This window comes from Cervus elaphus, chromosome 33 (assembly GCF_910594005.1).
Source record: "Cervus elaphus chromosome 33, mCerEla1.1, whole genome shotgun sequence".
Lineage (NCBI taxonomy): Eukaryota > Metazoa > Chordata > Mammalia > Artiodactyla > Cervidae > Cervus > Cervus elaphus.
The window spans coordinates 40436854-40456159 of record NC_057847.1 but is presented as its reverse complement, the minus strand read 5'-3'; the positions used below and the strand labels follow the sequence as shown (position 1 = coordinate 40456159).

The following is a 19306-nucleotide window of genomic DNA, read 5'->3' as shown; positions in this document are numbered from 1 at the left end:
TTTAATTTGGCCCCTAGATTTATTTACAAAGAAATAGTTCTCCCTGACACACCTCAGCCCCATGCAGAAGACTGAATTCTTACTTCAGCTGTAAACAAGCATAGTTTGTAGCCTAGTTAAGAGCATTGTACTGTAAGTACAACACCGAAAACTTCCCGCTTTCCCTTTTAGTAACTTAGTAATTTTTTCTCTTGGTGACTGAATTATCTTGGCAATTGTAATTATGTAATATAGGAACATCTTCTGTGCCTGAACTGCATCATCAAACACAAGGTAAGATTGGATCTTTTCTTAGTAACTTCTGTGGGATCATCAAATTTTACAGCTTTTTCTCTTTAATATTATGGAATTAAAGTTCAAATTGGGGTCAAGTGGTAGATGTGTTGTGACTCTCTTTGGCCTGGATTCAGGAATTCTGAATGCTGATACTTGGTTTTATCTTAGGAGATCAGTCCTCTTAAATTGCATATGACACAGTGAAATTTTAACATTTCTCTTCCATGTGTTAATGATGTAGGGTACCCCCAGTTCGAGTATCTCTGTGGTTAAATAATACAAAAGAATATACTTAACAGGTTTATTTATTCATGTATTTGAGTGTACCAAAAAAAAAAAAAAGCTGTCCTTAGATTGCCAAGTTAGCTAACAACAACAGGTAAATTTTTACATCTGCCCATGTTTTCCAGTAGTCTGATAAATGATCAGCTGGATCTGTGAGCACAGTTCCCAAGTCTTTCGTGTCTGAGGCATACATTTTGAATAACTGATTTTTTGTTCTATTTGATTCCCTTGGAGACATCTTTTTAGATGTATTGACACAATAGGTGGTTGTTTTGTTTTACTTTGTTTTGTTTGACGAGCTCTTAACTTCCAGGAGTTTGAACAGCTTCTGTCTGGCTCTTTTTCCATAGCTGAATTACACTTGCTGATATGGAATACATAGTAGAAGACCCCCCCAATATTTATTGGGTAAATTAACTAAGAGTGTAAAAATGTTCACTCTCCCACTGTAGTTGATTTACACTTGCTTTTAACTAGGTAAAAAAAAAAATATATATATATATATATATATATATAGAGAGAGAGAGAGAGAGAGAAAGCCTACTGTGAGCAAAGACTGTCCAGGGAAGAGATGGGAGGGATGGTCAGGAGACCAATAAAGGTGATCTGTTTCGTACAATTTCTGCCCTCAGAGGAATACAGAGTTACAAACCATATCGTATGTGTTTATTTGTGGTAATTGGCACATAATGAATATTCATTTATTGGAACCATGAAATCCAAGAATATATGTACATATGTTCCCTTTTGTTAATCAGGCTATAGATATATATTATATTATGCCAATTTTATATAAATTTGTTAACTTAGGCATTATTATTATTAACTATTAGGCAAAATTATTAGTTTAATTTTTACCATTGAATTAGCTGTACCTTTGGTTTACATTTGAAAGTGATAGAATATTTTTCCTTTATTAAAACAGTTAAAGTGAACCTTGCCTTTGCATACTTAAAATGATAATTTCCTTTTCAGTTGAATAACTCAGTTCACAATTCCTGTTCAGAGTTAAATTATGAATATATGGAATAATTTTTCCCCTGTACATGCAAACTTTATTAAATGTGAAATGAGTGACTGCTGAGTTGGTGAGATTGAATGGGTGACAGGATCATTCAGCATTAAATTCTTTGCGCCGCTTGATTATTTTCTTTACAGAATCGCTTCTGGAGAGAAAATTATTTCAGAAACATACTTTTTCCCACAGGTATAACCTTGAAGTTATTCCACAGCTATCGCAGAACAGTCTGTCTTCATGTGTGTGTTCTTCATATCTAAATTGTAGTTTTTGTCACTTTTGCAGAAAGGGGTCCATACTACGTTACTGTGTCTGTTTTTATTTTATGTGTGTATTCTTTCCAAAGTGATCAGATCTGCTTGTACCTTAGCAAAGTAACTTAGGCTTTGAGTATTTTGTTCTAGGCACTCCTAAGAAAAATCATTTAAAACGTAAAGTTGATTTCAAGTAATGCAAAGACAAATCTGTGTCTTAGCTTATAGAATCTTAATAGTTTTTATGCACTGAAACCTTCATAATATAGAGATTTATAATAATAGAAAAATCCTGCAAACAAATTGAAAGAACACATTATTGAAACATGAAGATAAATCATGTTATAAAATTAAATTCTATATAAATCATATTTCAGATATGAAAATGGCTATCGTAAATTGGAAGACTTTTTTACATTTATTTATTTTTTAATTGAGGGATAGTTGCTTTACAGAATTTTGTTGTTTTCTGTCAAACATCAGCATGAATCAGTCGTAGGTATGCATATGTCCCCTCCCTCTGAATCTCCCTCCCATCTCCCTCCCCGTCCCACTGCTCTAGGTTGATACAGAGCCCCTCTTTGAGTTCCCTGAGCCATACAGCAAATTCCCATTGGCCATCTATTTTACACATGGTAATGTAAGCTTCCATGTTACTCTCTCCATACATCTCAGCCTCTTCTTCCCCCACCACCTACCCCCCTGCCTAAACCTGAGTCCATGAGTCTATTCTTTATGTCTGTTTCTCCATTGCCCTGAAAACAAATTCTTTGGTACCATCTTTCTGGATTCTGTATATATGCGTTAGTATACAATATTTATCTTTCTCTTTCTTACTTCACTCTGTATGATAGGCTCTAGGTTCATCCACCTCATTCGCACTGACTCAAATGTGTTCCTTTTTATGGCTGAGTCCATTGTAGATATGTACCACACTTTGTTTATCCATTCATCTGTTGATTGACATTTAGGTTGCTTCCATGTTCTAGCTGCAGTGAATAGTGCTGCAGTGAACATTGGGGTACATGTGTCTTTTTCAATTTTGGTTTCCTCAGGGTATATGCCTAGGAGTGGGATTGCTGGGTCACATGGTGTTTTTATTCCTAGTTTTTTAATGAATCTCCCTACCGTCTTCCATGGTGGCTGTGTCAATTTACATTCCCACCAACAGTACAAGAGGGTTCCCTTTTCTTCACACCCTCTCCAGCATTTATTGTTTGTAGACTTTTTGATGATGGCCATTCTGACAGGTGTGAGGTGATACCTCATTGTAGTTTTGATATGAATTTCTCTAATAATGAGCAGTGTTGGGCATCTCTTCATGTGTTCGTTAGTCATCTGTATGTCTTCTTTGGAGAAAGGTCTGTTTAGGTCTTTTTCCTGCTTTTTAATTGGGCTGTTTGTTTTTCTAGTATTGACTTGTATGTGCTGCTTGTATATTGTGGAAATTAATCCTTTGTCAATTGTTTCATTTGTTATTATTGTCTCCCCATTCTGAGGGTTGTCTTTTCACCTTGTTTATAGTTTCCTTTGCTGTGCAGAAGCTCTGCAAGTTTAATTGGATCCCACTTGTTTATTTTTGTTGGTTTTTTTTTCTATTACTCTAGGAGGTGGGTCATAGAGGATCTTGCTTTGATATGTGTCATCGAATGTTCTGCCTATGTTTTTCCTCTAAGAGTTATAATTTCTGGTCTTACATTTAGGTCTTCAGTCCAGTTTGCATTTTTCTTTGTGTGTGGTGTTAGGAAGTATTCAAATTTCATTCCTTTACATGTAGCTGTCCAGTTTTCCCAGCACCACTTATTGAAGAGGCTATTTTGCCCTGTTGTATATTCTTGCCTCTTTTGTCAAAAATAAGGTACCCATAGGTGTGTGGGCTTATTTCTGGGCTCTCTAACTTGTTCCATTGGTCTGTATTTCTGTTTTTGTACCAGTACCATACTATCTTGATAACTGTAGCTTTGTAATATAATCTAACGTCAAGAAGGTTGATTCCTCCAGCCCCATTCTTCTTTCTCAAGACTGTTGGCTATTCAAGGTATTTTGTGTTTACATATGAGTTGTGAAATTTTTTTTTTGTTCTACCTCTGTGAAAAATGCCAGGTAGTTTGACAGGGATTGCATTGAATCTGCAGATTGCATTTGGTAGTATAGTCATTTTCATTATATTGATTCTTACAACCCAGGAACGTGGACTATCTCTCCAACTGTTTATGTTGTCTTTGACTTCTTTCATCAGTATCATAGTTTTTCTGTATATAGTTCTTTTGTCTCCTTAGGTAGATTTCTTCCTAGATATTTTTATTCTTTTTGTTGCAGTGGTGAATGGGATTGATTCCTTAATTTCTCTTTCTGATTTTTCATTGTTAGTATATAGGAATGCAAGTGATTTCTTTGTATTGATTTTGTATCCTGCAACTTTGCTAAATTCGCTGATTAGCTCTAGTAATTTTCTGATAGTATCTTTAGGGTTTTCTGTGCATAGTATCATGTCATCTGCAAACAATGAGAGCTTTACAACTACTTTTCAGATCTGATTCTTTTTGTTTTTCTTCTTCTCTAATTGCCTTAGCTTGTATTTCCAAAACTATGTTGAATAATAGTGGTTGAGAGTGGACATTCTTGTCTTGTTCCTGATCTTACAGGAAATGCTTTCATGTTTTCACCATTGAGAGAGAGTTTTCTTAGAATTGAAATCTTTCGGCTTTTGAAGGAAAATTTAATTTTTCTTTCAAAATTGGAGTTCTAGGCATTTCAAATTTGAATTTCAATTTGTAGGCCTTTACATGTGAAAATTCCTATAAACCAGCATGATATCAGAATAATATTACTCATGTGGTATTATCTACTCTAATATGCATGTATCCGATTAATACATTTTCCTAAAATCATCCCTAAAGCCTAAATCAAGATAAAGGTCCTTAGCCACTGCATATATGGCCTTCTAATCTGTTCTGGTGGAATCAATTCTTAACTCTTTCCTCAGCATTCTGTTTTCCTTTAGAAATTCCTTTCCATCAAAAGTTGACATAAACCATCATTTTTCCCCTTTGCAAAATATTTTCATAAATTGTTTTATTAATAAAAGAATAAACCTGTTTTGCCCAAGTGTAGAATAAATTGGCACCTTCTTTTTTCACTCATGACCTTATCTACCCTCTGTGTTTCTTGCTTAAAAGAGACAGTTGTTGGAAGAGGGCAAGCTTACTGGATTTTCCTCACTGTCCCACTTTTCTCAATTGTTTCTTAGAAAGATGAATATTGTTTTTTTATTCTCTTATAATGTAAGCAGTTAACAGCAGGATCTTGATTTTTCTTTTAGTTAGCAAAGTATAATGAAAAAGTGAACTGTTACTAAATTATTTTGTGGAAAAATACATCTTAGTAATTGCTCCTGTTGGCATTATTCCCAGCTGATTAGAAGATTTGATGGTCTGTAGGTAAGAATACGAAGCTTGTATAGGTATGGATACTGAACAGAATGCTGTTTCACTTAATTTATTTGATCTGCACTATAGAATAGGGAAAATATTTTTATTCATGCAGAACTTTTATTTAATTGGATTTCTTTTTTTAATATCATACCCTTTATTTTTATTTTTTTTTTCTTTTTTTATTAGTTGGAGGCTAATTACTTCACAACATTTCAGTGGGTTTTGTCATACATTGATATGAATCAGCCATAGATTTACACGTATTCCCCATCCCGATCCCCCCTCCCGTCTCCCTCTCCACCCGATTCCTCTGGGTCTTCCCAGTGCACCAGGCCCGAGCACTTGTCTCATGCATCCCACCTGGGCTGGTGATCTGTTTCACCATAGATAGTATACATGCTGTTCTTTTGAAACATCCCACCCTCACATTCTCCCACAGAGTTCAAAAGTCTGTTCTGTATTTCTGTGTCTCTTTTTCTGTTTTGCATATAGGGTTATCGTTACCATCTTTCTAAATTCCATATATATGTGTTAGTATGCTGTAATGTTCTTTATCTTTCTGGCTTACTTCACTCTGTATAAGGGGCTCCAGTTTCATCCATCTCATTAGGACTGGTTCAAATGAATTCTTTTTAACGGCTGAGTAATATTCCATGGTGTATATGTACCACAGCTTCCTTATCCATTCATCTGCTGATGGGCATCTAGGTTGCTTCCATGTCCTGGCTATTATAAACAGTGCTGCGATGAACATTGGGGTGCACGTGTCTCTTTCAGATCTGGTTTCCTCAGTGTGTATGCCCAGAAGTGGGATTGCTGGGTCATATGGCAGTTCTATTTCCAGTTTTTTAAGAAATCTCCACACTGTTTTCCATAGCGGCTGTACTAGTTTGCATTCCCACCAACAGTGTAAGAGGGTTCCCTTTTCTCCACACCCTCTCCAGCATTTATTGCTTGTAGACTTTTGGATAGCAGCCATCCTGACTGGCGTGTAATGGTACCTCATTGTGGTTTTGATTTGCATTTCTCTAATAATGAGTGATGTTGAGCATCTTTTCATGCGTTTGTTAGCCATCTGTATGTCTTCTTTGGAGAAATGTCTGTTTAGTTCTTTGGCCCATTTTTTGATTGGGTCATTTATTTTTCTGGAATTGAGCTGCAGGAGTTGCTTGTATATTTTTGAGATTAATCCTTTGTCTGTTTCTTCATTTGCTATTATTTTCTCCCAATCTGAGGGCTGTCTTTTCACCTTACTTATAGTTTCCTTTGTAGTGCAAAAGCTTTTAAGTTTCATTAGGTCCCATTTGTTTAGTTTTGCTTTTATTTCCAATATTCTGGGAGGTGGCTCATAGAGGATCTTGCTGTGATTTATGTCGGAGAGTGTTTTGCCTATGTTCTCCTCTAGGAGTTTTATAGTTTCTGGTCTTACATTTAGATCTTTAATCCATACCCTTTAAAAACTTCTTTTGATTTCCCATTGAAAACTGTGAAGATGCCCACCCTGTTGTCAGAGTTGGAGAGGAGTTCTACTATAAGGACAGTAGAACAAAATAAGAAGAATGGTTAGCAGATCATTTATGTTAGATCTGCCCTTGTAAGTACAGAGACCCAACATTGCTTTATGTGGTTTTCCTGCTTTTCAGTACAGTCAAATTGCTGTCTCTTCTCTTTCTGCCACCATCATCACCACTACTACTACTACAGGAAAGAAGTGAAAAATTTATAAAAGATCTTATCACTGTTAGATATAAAAGGCAATAAACTCTGTGGAATAGAAATCCATTAGGAAACTAATATCTAACAATTATTATTACTTAAACTGTGTGCCATGCATTGTGCTAAGTGCTTTTCATGAAGGATTTCCTCTATTATTTATCAAACCTTTATGAGTTGTGAAAATCTGTCAGGTTTTTTTGGCCACTGAACATGTGATCCAAATTTCTTGTTCTTTGCATTTTTCCACCTGAATAGACTTAAGTGAGAAAATACATAGCCTTGAGCTGTAGAAGTAAGTTGTTCCAGTAAATTGTTTTTAATCTTTAAATTAGCCAGAATGTTTTCAGTTGCCTGTAACTAAAAACCTAGAATCATACATATAGTTGTTATTATTACTGCTATTTACAGATGGGAAAATTGAAACTCTGGTGAAGTTGAGTAATGTGTCCAAGCTTATACAGTTAATCAATAGGAAATCTAGTATTCATATCCAGGCAGTTATACTTTAGAGATGCATAGTAAATAATTAACATCTACAGTGGAGGTAATAAAGGAAAAATAGATATAGAAGAAAATTGAATCACTGTTGTTGATAAGTATTATTTGAGAAGTTATCTTGGAATATGGAAGAAAAGAACAAAAAGATATAGATGTCCCTAGACATGGAGGCCAAAGAGAATAAATCTAACGTAAGTATTGTGGATGTTCTTGAAAAAGATGTTAGAATAATTAGAGCAGAAATTATAGAAATACATATTAAAATAATGAAAATATATCTGCCTTTCATATTGCTAACAGTTAAAGAGTAAAAAACAGTGTGAGTGCAGTGATGTTAGCAATTTCATGCAGTGTTGCTAAGAGTAAATTGGCAACCATTTTGGAAAGCAGTTTAATGATAAGTATAAGAAGAATGGATATAACCATTCTTAAGGCCTTTATTATACTTGTCATTAATTATTAGTGTGGTAAAAATATTATTTCACAGGCACCTTAGTTATTTATATCCCTTCTTTTCTTAATTGTCTGTTAGTGTTAAATGACTCCCTTTCATTAGGTAGTTACTGTATTTTTCTTTCTCATTTGTAATTACTCAGCACAGATTGCATTCATTTTATTCACTCATCTGATAGGTTAAGTTAACCTATCTGTCCTGTGCTAAGGACACAGTTCTATTCCTCATAGTCTAGAATAGCTTTGGGAATTTCCATATAAAACTTCTTCTAAGTAAATATGTATCTTAACATACCTAAGATGATACTATTGACACTTATGAATAATTCCAATTCTAAGTGTCTAGTCTAAGAAAATACTAAGTGTTAACACAAAAATATGAATCATAGTGATGTTTATGATATCTAAAAATTGGCTACAGCTTGATGTCCAAGTGGAATGAATACATAATAGTACACGAGTATGAAAGGCTTTACAAAACATTTAAAAATCACATTTCTAAAGAATTTTTAATAACAGGAAAAACTCATAATACAAATGAAATGATGAGGCATCTAACCATACAGGTAAAAATTTGCTATAGAAATGCACATGAATGTATACATGTGTGTATATATGTGTATATATGCACACAGATGTGCAATCATTAATAAAACAAGAGACACTTCTAAATACTAAGTATCTTCAGGCTTTTTCCTTTGTATTTTCCAAATTTCCTTACAAAAATCATATAATGCTTAATAAAAATTCTGAAGCCATAAAATAATATGACTGAAGTTTTCAAAAAGATAGTAAAAGGTTCAGTTCAGTTCAGTCACTCAGTTGTGTCCTACTCTTTGTGACCCCATGGACTGTAGCATGTCAGGCTTCCCTGTCCATCACCAACTCCTGGAGCTTGCTCAAACTCATGTCCATCAAGTCAGTGATGGCATCCAACCATCTTGTCCTCTTTCATCCCCTTCTCCTCCTGTCTTCAATTTTACTCAGCATCAGGGTGTTTCTAATGAGTCAGCTCTTCTCATCAGGTGCCAAAGTATTGGAACTTCAGCATCAGTCCTTCCAGTGAATATTCAGGATTGATTTCCTTTAGGATTGACAGTAAAAGGTTACCATAGATTAAGTTGACAGAGAAGGAAAGAAAAGAAGTAAGTGTATATAGATTGCCAGTTGTGGAAAATATGTCAGATAAATCATGGTTGAAATGGAAAATTTAGCATCACTGTGATGGCAGCCTTCAGACCCAGAGGGCATCATAGCACAGTGATGAGGAGCAGCAGCTCCCACCTCTGCCCCTGGCTATGCTGGTGTGACTTTGAGCAGGTTACTTTAGATAGAGGCTCCTGTGTCTTCATTTGTAGTAAAATGAGGATAATGGTTCCAGTCTTTCTGAAACAGTGAGTATTCAATAAACATTCACTGGCATTCAGAGATACAGTTGTTACCCTTAAGATGGTTTGAAGAAAGGTTGTGGAAGCAGCAAGTTCTATCCCAGGGCCATTTACGAAGCACCTGCATCCAAACTGAAGAATATTCAAAGGTGGGGGTCCAGGCTGAGACTTGGCCCATGGAAGGGGTTCTATCCAGAGGACCAGGCAGAGGTTGCGTGCCTTAGGGCCCCTGTGGCATCATGCTGATGAAGCTGATGAGAGGAGTCAACATCTTTCTGCACCCATGGAGATAGGGGTTGTACCATCTTCAAGCAATTCTGCATATCCAATTATTTGTAGATACATTTACACAGTATATTCAGAAATCTCATTATAAAATTCCTCAGCTATATCTTTACCAGTTGCCTTGGAGGGCTTTTCTACAAAGAATCATTAAGTCAGAAAAGGAAGATGTAGAGAAGTGTACCAAATACCCATATTTTTGGAGTGCTCTACTCAAGGATATAAACTCCAAGGATGCTTTCCACTGTATTTCAGAGCTTAGAGTAGTGTCTAATACTAATCAACTTTCCATACTTGTTGAACATATATTTATTGAAAATGTCTGTGTGTTCATGGAAAATAGGTAGGGAACAAACCACAAACATAGTAGCAAATATCAAAGTCACTTCATGAAGTAGTCATTCCCTAGGAATAATGAGGGTGGAAGTAAGAAGCTCCTTCCCCCAAATACATAGTAGGAGGGGGGTTACATATCCAAAAAAAGAAAATAAAAGTTTCCTCATGACATGTGTCTGAAAATTTATACCTGATTTTTTTTCCCTTCCATTATAAAAATCTAATCTGCCTAACAATGATAGTCATGAGAGATTTGTTCAAAAATGAATGTTCGTTTCTAAAGTGAAATGGTGGTCCTCGCATCTTGTTCAGGACCACACTACCCTTGGGCTTCCTCTGCTTGTGCAAACATCTGCCTCTCCAACCCCACCGCCTGTGACAGCAGACTGACTACTTCTCAAAATGATGTCACTCATTGGGGGTAGGGAGTGAGGCATCTGTTCTGACGTGATTATATTTTCCAGCTTTTAAGTGCTTCCAGCAATATTTCATTGAAAATGTAGCCTTAGTGAGTCATGTCTAAGCCTGAAGAAACACTGGTGCTTTTACAGAGAAGCTGAGAGTTTGTCACTGCTGGAATGGCTCATACCTCTAATCTATTCTTGCCTTCCATAACCTGGATGCAATCCAAACCCAATTGTATCCACTCTGACAGATTTATTTGAACTGGCAGAACTCACATGGGTAGACTCTAAATGTTCCCTTATGATATATTCCTACACAGAAGAAAGTAAATGTAGTAATTGGGACTGTCTTATTTTATGACTAGAACTATGCAAAAAAAAAAAAAGGAACCTTTTCCAATACAATTCTTATATTTGGAAAATAACTTCCCAGCTTCAAAATCCTTTAGCCCAGGCAGACTAGAAATACACAGAGACAGAGTAGATTGGCCACAGACCATTGCAAAGCACAAGGTCCAGTTTGTATTGTGTGGCTGTTTTAGGTAGCATTTTGACTGCCTGAAATAGGTTTTTAAACATCTTGAGAAAACCATGTTCCCCCATTCAGCTTTTGATTCCCACAGCAGAGTAGTACTGGCAAGTTCGAAGGTCATGACCTTGACAACTCAGAGAAATGTCAGATGGCCACCTGAGAGCCAGGTTGTGAGGCGGGAGGTTACCAGCCAGGAGAACCGAGCCAAAAAAAGAATAGCTCTCTCCCACAGTCTTCAGCAAGATGCTTTGGAGGGTGCTGCTGGCTACTGGGCAAGCTGGTCAGTCCTGGGACCCTGTAGGAGAGGCACATGGAGCCCTGAGCTGGGGCGGCAAGCGGGGTGGGGGGGGTCAGTTTGTCCTGATGACACCACTGTGCCATAGGGAATATTTTTAAATGTTAGCCTTGTTCTTATTTATACTAATAATCTGATAATCCTGACTCATCAATGAACTCTTACAGAGTTTCACTGTACCCTTACAAAGAATTCAGTCATTTCTTAGTAGAATGAGAAGCATGCAGACATTGATGTCAGGCTGACCTGGATTCAAATCCAAACTTCCACAAGTAGCTTTATGCTATTGGGCAAGCCCCTTAACCTTTCATAGCCTGTTTCCTCTGTGAAATTACAACAATGCCCAGTTTGTAGGTTATAGGGTGTATATTTAAAATGCCAGTAAAGGGCTTGGTACTTAATAGATGGTCAAGCCACTCTCTAGAAGCAGGGCTGTCAGGAATTTCATGAATACTGAAGTTTTCTGTCTTTGGGGTTTAGTAATAAAACTGGCATTCAGATCTAATTGCTCCTGAAATTGCTTTTGCAAAATGAAGCCACCCACAGGTGTGGAGTATTGTTTACCCTGTTGCTCTTTGTTTCCTGCAGAGCATTTAGTTTTCATTTTCATCTACTGGAAATCTTTATTTCCCAATCTTTCAGTTTTGTTTGGTGAATTGAAAAAAATCCCACTCCAACCCCTTGTTTCTTGTTAAAACCTGCCTTAGGACTCTTCGTTACCTGAAATGTATTTAAACATTCTGCAGTCCAAAATAATGTCATAGGATTATTCTGAAAGAGCTCTCTGTTGGATCCAAGAAGCCATTAATTGTTTTGAGACTATGAACCGTAGCTGGTGGAAGTGGCAGATTCTGACTCGGTGCAGGAGACGTGCTGAAGCAATCTGGTCCTGCAGCTGCCACAGCGAGGTGGGCAGTGCTCTGGTTTGAGCCCCAACCCCTTAAAGGCTGTTTCTAAATGATCATATTGCAAAGAATCCACCCATTTCCTTAAATCAGTTTAGAAAAAGGGATTATTTCTTGAATATATTTTTTTAATATTTTCAATTTTAAATATTAGGCCCCACATGCTCTGCGATATATTGCATTTAGTAAGCCCTTGTTTATCTGTAGGACATGTCTAGAATTCCTATCAAACTGACAGCAGAGATGAGACTCTAGTAGGAAATAGTAACCTCCGACTTCCTTTTCTTACTGGGTGCTAAGAAACAGTGCTCCGATGCTGTGACAGTTAGTGTGTATCTGTACAGAAGCACAAATTATTGATGGTTCTTAGTTACTGTTGACATTTGTTGAGTACCAGTGTGCGTGACACTAACTCTTAAGCACTTTGTATGTATCACCTCACGTCATCCTCACAGAGTCCTAAAATCAGTCGCTACTGTTAGTCCCATTTTACAGCTGAAGTAGCTGAGCCTTAATGAGTTTGTCAAACTTAAATCTATCAGAATGTAGACACTCATCCATAGCAGAAACCCTTGTTCCTAGAATGGGCCTGTTGCAAAATAGATGCTCAACTGATGTTTGTTGGATGACTGAACTTCCTAAAGTTCACACACCTGATTAGAATTCAGGAATTGACAGAAAGGATTCAATTCCAGGGGACTGCCAGACACTAAAGCCTGTAGCTTAAACTTACATGTTTTTCTGCCCCTCTTTCCCCTCAATCAGCCCTCTATTAGACAGTTTCAAGAAACAGAGGACATGATCCCTGCCCTCTAGATGCATAATCCAATGAAAGATGCTTAAAACCCAGTAAAGATGTTCAGAATATACTTGCTAAGCTTCAGAATACAAGTTGAGGCAATTAGGCATTAAAACAGTCAGCTCTGCCATAAATATGTGTTAATTGGGCTTCAGGTTTAGCTGCTCTGAAAAATGAGACATCAGAATATCATGGCTTAAATAAACAAGATAGAAATATGCTTCTGTCGCAGAACATTCCAGAGAGAAGTGGTCCAGAGCTGCTAAGGCAGCTTGCCACATGGTTGCTGTCAGCATCTGAGACAGCTCCCAGTTCTCAGCAAGTTCTGTCAGGAGGTAAGGGTGAAGAATCAGGGGAACAGACGTGTTCCTTTCAGAGGGCATGGTCTAGAGAGGCTTGTTCCTCTCAGGCATTGAACTGGGTGAACTGGATCACGTGGCCACAGCAAGCAGCCTCAAAAGCGGGGACTGCAGGCTCCAGCTGAATTCAGATACAATGATGATCAACAACTAACAGTTTTTCCCACAGTCCACTTGGCAAAAGTGTGGGTGCCCTGGTCTGTGGGCCTTGTTCCTCTTCTGCCCTCTTTTCTATCTGGCTTACTCTACCTTCTTGATTAGTGCTGGGCTGGGCTGAGCTGTACTGGTTGCTCTTTGTGGCTCAGCAAAGGTCAGAATCATTACACTGATTTTTATATTCTCCGTTTAACATTTATAAGTGAGATGCTGTGGAGGATAGACTAAAATTTGATTTCCTTGTGTTTAGTTTTTAAAATTTATTTTATTAGAGTGTAGTTGACTTACAACATTGTATTAATTTCTGCTGTACAGCAAAATGAATCAGTTATACGTGTATATATATAATTTCCCTATTTTTTTCCGTTACGGTTTATCACAGGATCTTGAATATATTGATAGTTTCTTGTGCTGTATATACTAGTTTACATCTGCTAATCCCAAACTCCCAGTCCATCCCTCCCCCTCAAACCTCACCCCTTGCCAACCACAAATCTCTTATGTCTGTGAGTCTGTTTCTGTTTTGTAAAAAAGTTCTTTTTATACTATTTTTTTTTTTTGGATTCTATAAGTGGTTATCATATGATATTTGTCTTTCTCTTTCTGATTTACTTCACTTAGTATGATAATCTCTAGGTCAATCCATGTTGCTATAAATGGCATTATTTTACTCTTTTTTTATAGCTGAGTAGTATTCTGTTGTGTATATTTACCACATCTTTATCTATTCATCTATCAATGGACATTTAGATTGTTTCCGTGTCTTGGCTGTTGGGAATAATGCTGCTATTTACAGAGGTGCTAGTATCTTTTTGAATTACAGTTTTCTCTGGATATATGCCCAGGAATCCCATTCATCAATGGGATTGCTGAATCACATGACAACTCTAGTCTTTTAAGGAACTTCCATACTGTTTTCCAGGCTTCCCTTGTGGCTCAGCTGGTAAAGAATCCGCCTGCAATGCGGGAGACCTGGGTTCCATCCCTGCGTTCGGAAGATCCCCTGGAAAAGGGAAAGGCTACCCACTCCAGTATTCTGGCCTGGAGAATTCTGTATTATGGAGAATTCTAGAGAATTCATGGCTTGTATATAGTCCATGCAGTCGCAAAGAGTTGGACACGACTAAGTGACTTTCACGTCACTTCATACTGTTTTCCATATTGTCTGCACCATTTCCATTCCCATCAGCAGATGTATGAGGGTTCTCTTCACACCCTCTCCAGCATTTATTTGTAGATTTTTTAAAATGATGGCCTCATGGTGATACCTCATTGTGATTTTGATTTGCATTTCTCTAATAATTAGCAATTTGAGCATCTTTTCATGTGCCTGTTGGCCATCTGTATGTATTCTTTGAAGAAATGTCTATTTAGATTGGATAGTTTTTCAGTTGGATTGTTTTGTTGTTGTTTAATTTCCTTGTGTTCTCAACAAGTTTCTATTTTTCAATGCTCTTTTGTTTCCCCTTTAAGCCTAAATATGCCATTTTTTGAAGTCCTGTTAATATTGCTTAAATTTTTTAAAAAATCCTCATCAAACTTTTCATACTCTTGCCATCTTGTAACATAGTAATGGAAATTACTAAATATGCTATGATATCTTAATGTTTCATTTCTATTTCTTTACTTCTATGTTCCTGCATTTGGAATAACTATACTACTCTCGGGTCTTAAATTTAGATATATTTTCATAGTGTCATCAGGTCTCTCTCCAGAGTTACATCTGTTAGTTTTTTTCCCCTATAATACTGAAAATTTTTCCTCTACAGTTTATAACTGGAAATGAGTAAATTTCATAACATAATCTCAACAAAACATTACTCTTTTAGGAAAACAAAAGTAGTTTTCTAATTCAAACTTTTTAATCCCTAAGAGTAGGAAAGTTATCTATCCTTTTTCAACTTTTTATTTCCAGTACCTGGAACAATGCTCAGCATGTGACTACAGTGCTCCAGTATTTGTTGACTAAATCATATTTAACTTTTTAATGTTAAAAAAAAATTCTCCGGTTTAGTCTGTAGGCTTAAAGTATTGCAAAATAATCCACTTAGAGTGTTTTGACTCCAGCAACTCCCCCCTGTGTGTGTGACTCACTCAGTCATGTCCCACTCTTTGTGGCCTCATGGACTGTAGCCCGCCAGGCTTCTCGGTCCATGAAATTCTCCAGGCAAGAACACTGGAGTGGGGTATTCTTGTCCATGAAATTCTACAGAGGATTTTCCTGACCCAGGGATTCTTTACCGTCTGAGCCACCAGGAACTATCCCCTAAAGAACCAGTATGTTTACATACAGCACATGCTCACACACGGATGTATGCACTCCCATGTGCGTGTACACACACGCATTTGTTTGGAGGCCCGGCTACTGACGACTTCACCTCTTTGAAACATTCTAAAAATTGCCATGAAAATGTCCTTATAAGGCCCTCACTCTCAACCTTATTCCATCTAGTCTGCAGCATATAATTTGATTATCTTTGTATTTCAGTAGATTATGTTTTGGGTGTGCAGATTTAGCCAAGGAGTTGAGAAGGGGGGAGGTGAGGAGAGGGAATAGAGGGAAGGAAAAAGAAAGGCGGATGGACATCAGAATTAGGAGAGGGACTGTGAGAGCGCCAGGTGACATTCCTGGGTCACAGAAGGATACAGAACTGCTCAAAGGCAGGTCCCGGGCTTTAGCGATACCACCCTACGGCTGTGGCTGTGCGTGTTTCGTTAGTAAGATTATGATTAACTATTAAGAAACGTGTGTGTGTTCCATGTATTCTATTTAACAAATCAGAAGAAAACGTAACATCTTAGCGGTGTTTGAAATCAGAAAATAAATTACCTTGTGGAGGATTAGCTTTGGATATCCAGAAATTTTAATCCTGTGAAGCAACTCTTTACTCAAAGATGACAGAGAAATGAAAAATTATTAACTGGTATAAAGAATCCATGTAGCCAGTTTTAGAAAGGAATGCATGAAAGGTTGTAACTAGGAAGAAGAGCACTGAGGGACTAGCCCAGGTCTAGCCATCCTCGTTATCCTTATCAGAGAGGTAGGTATAATTGTGTTAATAGGATGATAATTAATGTTTACTGTGCACTTGGGCCAGGCACTGTGCTGGTGATGACAGAGTGTATACGAAATAAGTTCCCCTCAGGAGCTCTGTGAGCTAGGAATTGTGCAGATTATCTTAAATATTTTAAATGCATGGGAAATGAGGTGTAAATGGGTAATTTGCTGTTTGTGAGCAATAGTAATGAAGAACTTGTTTTGTTTGATGACATTGAGTATTGATTGTGGTCTAAATGGGACATGTCACCAGAAGCCAGAAGGTCCTGTATTCTCAGTCATCCATCCAACTCTGTCTACATGTAACTGTTACCATATATAACTGGCTGTTGGATAAGTTCACATGCTGGAGCACACACACACACACACACACTGGGGCACACACACACACACAGGAGCGCACACACACACACACACTGGAGCACACACACACACACACTGGAGCACACACACACACACACACACACACACACACACACACACACTCTCTCTCTCTCTCTCTCACTCCCACTCCCTCCCTCCCTCCCTCCCTCCCTCTCTCTCTCCTTCTTCCTTTTACCCTCAAAGGCCTCTCAGTCACGGGACCAGGATCTGATTCCTTTCTCTCCACATGCCCATGTCATTGGGCACCCAGAGACCCAGAACATGCAGTCTTGAGTCCTGAGCATGGCAGAGAGCAGGCCTAATTTCCATATTTAGTTGGGAGCTACTGGGCACTGGAAAGTGGAGCTTTCATTCTGATTAGCTTGCTTATCTCAGGAGGAAGTCTTCCTTTGCTTCCCTTTTGGGGCCCAGCTTCCTCTCCAGACGCCTGGGCCTTCTCTATTTCTCTGTATACTCTCACTGTACCAGCTGTTTCCGCTTCCTGCAGCCTCAGTTTTGTCCTTTTTTGCTCCTCCTATAACCCCACCAGAAGCACTGTCTCTTGTTGTTTGTTCAAAGAAAGGGAAATGGAAAAACAGGCTTAAAATTTTGAGATATGGGTAAGTCTGTTCTTCTAAGTTGTAAACTGCTGGATGGCAAGTACCCTTGTAATACATTGCAAAGCATTAATAAAATCTCACGAACTTAATGCTTTTTATAGTAACAAAGCACAACTATAATGGAATTTAAGCAGATGCAGAAGTTAGGATTTTCCTAATAATACCTACATTCAGTTCATAATCTTCACACGTATTTAAACTTGCTTCCAGTAGTTATTCATCATATCCATGAAAATTATAGTTGTTCATTTATATATATATGTAATTATATATAAATATATATGTAATGTATATAAATGTGTGTGTGTGAGTGTGTGTGTAATACATCTGCATATTTACCACCTAGTGACATGCTTGTTTCTAACCTGGTACCATAGTTTTTCCTATTTGTAAACTTGTGATAAAATTTCGTAAGTGCATTGTATAATATGATCTAATTAGTTTAATGTTTATAAAAATTCTTTGAACGTAAGTTCTGTACACTTGGCAGTCAGTTGTGCCAAAATTATGATTGCTTTCTTCATGTAATTCCCAGGACCCAGTTTCTCCTACATATAGTTTCTCTCATGATCAATCAAAAAAGGTTTATATGCAGTGCCTTTGAAAACACTTCAAAATTAGAAGCATATTTATGGTTGAGGGAGATAGTGGATTATATTATACTTGCTGGTTTTAATCTTGAAAATAAATGAATTGTAAGCTCAGATTAAATTGGTATCGCCAATCATTTATATCTTCAGTCATTTATACCTTGACATTTGGATTCTACCCATCAAACTCTGCATTAGGCTGTCAGATTATTTTTTAAATGTTTCCTGAATTCATAACACTATTCTGGGATTTATTTGAATTGAATTTTATGTAAGTAGAGGCTTTTATGTGATATACTTAAAATAACATTAAATATATTGAATAAGTAAAAGATTTCAAATACCTAGCTTTTTAGATTCCTTTAACCAAAGAATTTAGTAAAGTTCTTTCCCCAGTTTACTTTTTCATATAGTTTGGGGTTTTTGTTGTTGTTGTTCAAACATAATTTTTCGTCAGATTTTTGCTTCACTTTCCTTGAAAGATTATGAAAACCACCTCTATTACTGCATTATTGCACTCTAAACCTGCAAACAGAAAATGCTTAGGTAAAGATGGTTAGGTGGTATAAACAAAAGGCATTGTATATTTAAAACCTGATGCTTTTTTGGAATGTTGCTTTTCTAAGTAGTCACAAGATACTTGGGAGTTCAGTTGACCTCGGTATACAAGAAACAAAAGTGATATTTTTGTTGGGATAGTAACAGCATAGGGCATGAGCCAAAAATTGTAAGCAGTAATTAGCCAGGTAAGGTGTCAAATTCAACCCAATTTCACTTTTGAGAAAAATACTCCCTCTCAAGCGGCTCAGCTTGGTGGATAGAAGATTAAAACACCACCACAAAGAAACAACAAGGGGAAGCATTGAGGCCCAGATTATGAATAAAAAGCAGTGGGGTATGGTTTATGGACTGAGAGAAAAGTAAGCTGGGCCTGTATACATGAATGGCTGAAATACCAAAGTTCAGGTGGTAAAAGGTAAGAGATGAGTTGTAATCACACAGCACAAGGCTAGAGTAAGTCAGACTTCTTTTTTTTTTAATGTTCATTCTGTCGCTGAACACTGGGTGATTTTAGAAAAGACTTGACTTCACAGTATTTCAGCTTCCCTACTGATTAGGTGGCCAGGGATGGTATGGCAGCTGTTCAGAGAATGGCATATGGAGTCTGACCAATCTGGTTTGAACTTTGAACTCAGTTTTAATGTAAGTGTTAAATCAGACTGGTAACTTATCTATGGCAAGTATGTTTCAAGAATTTTATCAAGTTTCAAGAATTAATTTTGCA

General features: G+C 37.2%; 1 protein-coding gene across 15 annotated transcripts in view; it reads left to right on the top strand.

The window, feature by feature from the left end:
• Nucleotides 1–19306, top strand: part of PKP4 (plakophilin 4) — a 248764-nt gene that overhangs the window by 72757 nt on the left and 156701 nt on the right. Inside the window, exon 1 of one of the 15 annotated variants that reach the window (XM_043894953.1) lies at nucleotides 146–273. The exons of the other annotated variants lie outside the window; for them this stretch is intronic. The gene's annotated coding sequence lies outside the window, so the exon portion shown is untranslated. Of the gene's footprint in view, nucleotides 1–145; nucleotides 274–19306 lie in introns of those variants that run through there. 15 annotated transcript variants of the gene reach the window in all.